Source organism: Branchiostoma belcheri, unplaced genomic scaffold (assembly GCF_001625305.1).
Source record: "Branchiostoma belcheri isolate BF01 breed outbred unplaced genomic scaffold, Haploidv18h27 scaffold123, whole genome shotgun sequence".
In the NCBI taxonomy this organism is placed as follows: Eukaryota; Metazoa; Chordata; class Leptocardii; order Amphioxiformes; family Branchiostomatidae; genus Branchiostoma; species Branchiostoma belcheri.
Genome location: NW_017802636.1, coordinates 544,553 through 550,778, shown reverse-complemented (window position 1 = coordinate 550,778; position 6,226 = coordinate 544,553). Strand labels below are relative to the sequence as shown.

Sequence of the window (6,226 nt, the reverse complement as noted above, 5' to 3'; positions counted from 1 at the left end):
AACGTTTTCATCTAAGCAGGACTTGTTTCAAAAGTTTTGTTTTCTTCTTCGCAAATCTGTGTGATGTCCCATGACACAAAGCAATCTATGCTACACATTCTATCCAATTTTCCCAAAAGAAAGTACTTTCCAAATGTCTCATATTGTAACCTAAAATGTGTTCTTGGTGTCTGGACTGTGCCCTTCCAAGATAAAGCTACAGGCAATGCACAGTTGCTGTTCAGTCATCCAGAAGTCGCAATGTTGGCCTGCCCCACCGTTTCAATTATAGTGTGAGAAAATTGGATTTCTATCTGTGCAATCTTGCCAGGCAGGAGGAATTTGCGCTGGGAAAGTTTAATCTGTTCACAGCCCAACTTGTATGAGGTAGGGGGCTGGCTTGGGGCAGAAGAGTGATTGTATTTGACCTGAGGGGAACTACAGATGTAGGTGTCATTTACGGCTTATAATGTTACAAGTCAGGAAATCTTTATTACAAAAGGTCAGGGAGGGATGGATGAGGGGGTATGGATCTATTTTGGTACATAAACAACATGTAATTTTTACTGAGGGACTTTAGCCGTGGATTTCAGAACATAACTCCTGAAATCCTACAGCTACATACCTTGATGACCAACAACAATATCATGCAACCTTTGTGGCACATTAATGTCCTCATCTGAGCAAGATCTGTGTCTGTATAGACTGTATACACGTAACTGCCCTTCGGCATAACACCAGCTTCACAGGCAGAGCAAACTGCTTATATTACACTGAAAGACCTGTCACACCTAGTTAGCATTGCTTAAAGCTATCTACTTACTGCCAGTGAGTTCCTCTCCACAGTTGTTCTAGGAATAAGCAAATTTTTGGAACACAATTTTTGGTTGATAACTCTGGACTACATTGTACATATATACTGTACATATAGAATACAACACGGGGTATTCCGTATCGCCCGAGGTATCGGCCCGACCGAAGGGTGATCCGACTCGCGGGAGGGCCGGGACCGAGGGCGATGCGGAATACACCGTGTTGTATTTCATTTATGTCATACCCACCCAAGAAAACGCGCATTTCAATGCAAGACGAGCCAAAAGTTGGTGCCGCTAAACCCTAAAATGCATGCAACAACACCAATTCCAACGTCTGGATTCTGTATTCGAATTTTCGAAAGGGGCACAAGCGGGTAGGGCGAAACGCGTTCGAATCGTTTTATGGAAGCCATGGAAGCGTTCGATAACGGGTTCCGGACCGGGCCGTACCGTAAAGTACGGCCCGGTCTGGAACCCGTTATCGAACGTTATCGCGGCCCGGGTATGATATAAATGTAAATATGTACTTTTTGCCTAAGATAATAACCCTTTTCCTGTGTGTTTGTGCAGAAAAAGATCGGAGTGTTCAAGCCCAAGAACGAGGAACCCTACGGACACCTGAACCCCAAGTGGACCAAGTGGATGCAGAAGATCTGCTGTCCATGTTGTTTCGGGCGCAGCTGCCTGGTGCTGAACCAGGGGTACCTGTCCGAGGCCGGCGCCAGTCTGGTCGACCTCAAGCTACAGCTGAATGTTGTCCCTAAAACTAGGGTAGGTAGGAACAATGTATCAGTAGTTCATATGCACACTGGTCATCTCTTCCATATCAAACTATCATAACTAACATACATGTAGTCACTGGCCCACAACCACATGTACAGACACGAGAAGATTTTTCTTGGTATATGAACTGTTTCTCTTCCAAATCATATGCTGTGCAAGGTTGTAAATTTCATTTCTCATTTAAGAAAGTTAAAATTCATTTCCATACTTGATACTGATTCCTAGTGAGCTCTTCAGTGACTATAGCTATACAAGCTATTATATAACACTAACAGTTTTTATGTGCAACACACTTGGTTGGTCGACAACTTGTTGGATCCATTCCCGTGATCAAAATGACTGTCAGGCTTGTCCAAGTCAATGTTTTGATCATTGTGAAGACATGATGATGACTTTCAAAGAAGAGCTGATCTAGTTTTTCTTTTGATACTTTTTATGATACATATGTTCTGTTTCTAGTATTTCCCAATTCAACAGTGTACATTAATAATCTGATCAGTCATTGATACTAGTATCTTTTAAATTACCATCTGTCCAAGATGCTTCAATCCTTGTCATCTATACAGCTGATATAGATCTATATTACCCCGCCATGATTGTCTTGCCTATTGATTATATGAAGGGCTATGTACAGAATTTTCTCCACTCTGATTCATCTTGTACTGATAAGAGAAAGTTTTTGGCACTCCTCTCTGCTGTAACTTTCCGATGGACAGATGTAATCTGGAGGATTAATGGCTAATGCAGGAGATACCTTGATACCTTATCCCTCTCCCTTACGTCTAAGCCCTGATGTAAATCTCATTCATGTTGTTCTTAACTCTCCTCCATCTCCGCATTCATCAAGTCTCCACCAAAATTCCACGGTTTCATCCCCACTGTAAGATTAATGCCGATTGGCCGGAGTAAGCATGTTATCAATCACCACGGGAACCGCGTCCTTTCCCTCCGCCTTACGGAAGGTTTGATCACGCTTTTTCATCTCACTTTCGCTGGCTGGATGTAGACATGGCATTTGTCACCAAGCAAGCAATTGCGTGGGAAACTTCCTCTTATACATCATAGTGTTCGATAAGGTAGCTTTTTTTAAAGAAAATAGTCGCAACAAGGAAACAGTACATTCATCTTACACTGATATCTGTGACTTGGTTTCCTCTCTGCCATAATAAGATTCGTTAAGCATCAGAGTGAACTGGAACAGACGTGCTTTTGTTACAGCAAGGGATGAAGTTTTCCTGGGGTAGAACGTACATATTTTATTTGAAAATACATTGTAGTTGCAAAGGAGACATGAATTAAGGTTGAAATGTAACAATATGGATACAGGATGGGTAATCTTCAGTAAGAAAGTAGAACATACAAGGTGACCCATGCATGTTTTCCTACTCAGTTTGACTTTCATGTGATTTGTACTTGCTGAGCAGTTACCAGTACCAACATGGTAGGGACTCCATGCATAGATCAACATGTTAAGCCTACATTACTTTCCATGAATATATCAACCTTCTCAGACAAATAATGATAAACATAAGGTTGACCAAGGTTGCATGGAGATATGCAAAAGAATTGCAACTTGTCCCAATTAACTCACAAACCAGCCTGATTAGCTTTGAAAGCCATCAACACGTTGCCCATTAGTCTGTGTTTCAGTCAATCAATCAGTGGAATTGATTGCCAAGTGTATGTCTGTCAAAGTAATGAAACGGTGAATCGGTGATGTGCAGTAGTCCTGTCAGTCAAGCTGTCGCCGCTGTCAAAGATAGGATCATCAACTGAAACAGATACATGGAGTAATCAGACTTAAAAATGCAAATTTCTACATGTCCTCCGTAGCTTATGATCCAATACTAACTGAAAACGGAATACTAGAAAGGCCAATATTTGCTTTGGAGCAAATACAGCGATGGGTTCACCACATTTTACGACATGGCAGGGAAAGAATGGGAAACACAAGGGAAAACAATGATTTACATTGATATAACTATAATATGAAGTAAAATACAACTAAAACAACAGTTGGATAGCTATTCCCTACTTTATTGGTTAGGATTTTTAATTGCATAATGCAAACTGTTGATTTTCAAAATAAAAAAAAAACGTCCATGCCCGGCATTCCAATGCTGGAGCAGGAAAGCTTGAAATACCTACCAAAACACTTGAATACAGACATACTGTCAGTATGGAAATGCTTCTGTGCAGGTGTTAATCAAGTTAAATCCCAACAGCCAATCAGCAAGAAGTATAGAGGAAAGCTGCATGCCTATTGGTTGATGCCCTGCATTCCATTCTGATGACTCATGCCCAAACGTGGTAAACAAGGCAGACTAACACAGTAATACATTTGCTATAACACAGCCAAAAAACTCAAATAAAACCATTCTAAAAGCCTGTATCACAATAATTTAAAAAACGCCTAGGGGTATTTGCCCACTGTACCTCCATACCAAATTTCAGGACCTTAGGCCCTAAAATGAAGAAGCTGAATCCATTTAAAGATATGGCAGGAGGAGGAGGAGAAGAAACATCAGAAAAAGCAATATGGTTTCACCACACCACTTCGTGGTGTGGTGAACCCATAATAAACCCATAATTCTAAAGGAAATTATTGACATGAAACCCTGTAAAAAATGGTGTCCCTATCTACCAGTAGTGTTACTACCACTCATTCTAATACCAACATTATTCATGTCATGATGTGCTATATCCCTAACAATGATGATGCTGTAGTTACATCTATACTCACTAAACCCTGATGTACTAATGAAGCTTAATATCTAATAATTTGATACACAGTACATCCTTGATGAAGGCATAATCAATGAGAGTCTTCCCCACCTCCTCCAATTGCTCAATACAGAAGTGATTTCACTTTCCATGGCAGTCCACTGGGATTGAAAATAAGATATTCGATCCGACGTGAAGTCAAGGAATTGACTTTAAAATCTGATAATCAGATTTCCCTTGATGTCAGTAGGTTACGTCAATTGTATTTTTGGGAAGTTAACTAGTTTTAGTATTTAATCTTCATCATGCCATGGGTCCAAGAAATGTCTGCACCCAGACGTGAAGTGAATGTAGCAGAAGTTGGCAGCTGTGTGAGGGGCAAAATAGTGTTCAAGCCAGGGTAGGGTTGGTCACCTTTGCACAAACAATTTGTAAAAAAAATCACTAGCTTTTAACAGTGTCTATTGGTTTCTAAGAGACTGACCTGGAAATGTCTATCTGGAAATGTAAGATGTAAGTTTTGCACTGCTAAGGAAAGCTGCCAGGAGGCCTAAAATGGACCTTAACCTTAATATTCCCAAGACCTACCCACATACCAGATATCATCACAATCCATCCAGAGTTTCTTCAGTTATGCGGACTACAAATATGAACACACACACGAGCACACAAAATATACATGGTCATCCTTTTTCCTGGGGGTAACTACATGTAGTAGTAACTCAGTGAGGAGAGATGCCAGCACTCAAGTCACACCACCAGTTATTTTCTGTCAAGGAAAGATTAACAAAATCTTCTTCTGTACATTGATTGTACACAGGTGGTCAAGCTGGCCAGCGAGACATTCAATTACAACGCCGCTGACCGAGCAATTTCCCGGACAAAGAAATCCCTCTCGGAGCGCTTCCCAGACAAGATTGGGCGACACATCCACAGAGTGGGCCTGCCCCCCAAGGTAAGGTAATCTGGGTCTTAGGGCAGGTCGTTATGGTCAGAACAACATATTGGGGCTAAAGGACCTTCACAGTTTAAGTAGATTTAACCATGAGCACTCCCACCTACGAGCAGTGCAGGGGTGGAGGTTTGCTGCTGCATGGTGCCTATATGCTGCTAGAGGTAAAACCTCTTCCATGGGACAAATAAAACTGGGAAGTCTGATATTGTCGAGAATTATATTCACAAACAATACCCAAGCTAGTATCTTAACTTTGATTAATGTATAATGTTTCTGTCACTTAATATATACATATATACATGTACATGTAGACCAGTAAGATCATCCCACAACCGAAGAGTACACTGTATGGTCTACTTATTTCAATAAATTAAATTCCATCCAAACCATGAAAACTGTGTGACTGTCAGATGTTACAAACAGGCCATTTTGAAACCATTATACATAACGATGTTTGAATCGACTGGAGTGACCTATAATGATCTTAATGTATTCTCCCACCACCCCTTCATTAGCGCACATGTGCACATGTAATTAGGTAAACATTGATTTTCTAATGAAAATCTCCATTAGTTATCTTCTCTCTTTCTTGAAACTTTTGTGGCAGCTGCTATAACCTCCGGTAACCTGGAATCATTGCGAGTGGCTTAAGAGCCTAGGAGAGAGGAGGTGGATTGCGTGGGCTATAACTGCAGGCAGCCAGTGTTGGGAAGATTTAGTTTAATGACTTTTGGGATAAGCCGTATGATCTGTCAGCTGGAGCGTAATTGTAGCCCAGGGAAGGACAGGGCTGCTTTGATAAGGCATGGGAGAGATAGGATACAAGCCAGGGGATGAGTCGGGAAGTCGGATGTTTCAGCAGAACAGTTGGAGTAGATCAGGGAGATGATACAGTATCAGTAGATTCAGTTATTTTTACAGGGACTTCATTTCACAGTAGGAGAGGATAGGTTGTTTTTTTTTTATTATT

At 41.0% G+C, this 6,226-nt stretch overlaps 1 protein-coding gene across 1 annotated transcript in view; it reads left to right on the top strand.

The window, feature by feature from the left end:
• The window catches only part of LOC109463204 (phosphatidylinositol 4-kinase type 2-alpha-like), a 25,494-nt gene that overhangs the window by 11,187 nt on the left and 8,081 nt on the right, over positions 1-6,226 (top strand). The gene's annotated exons all lie outside the window — the stretch shown is intronic.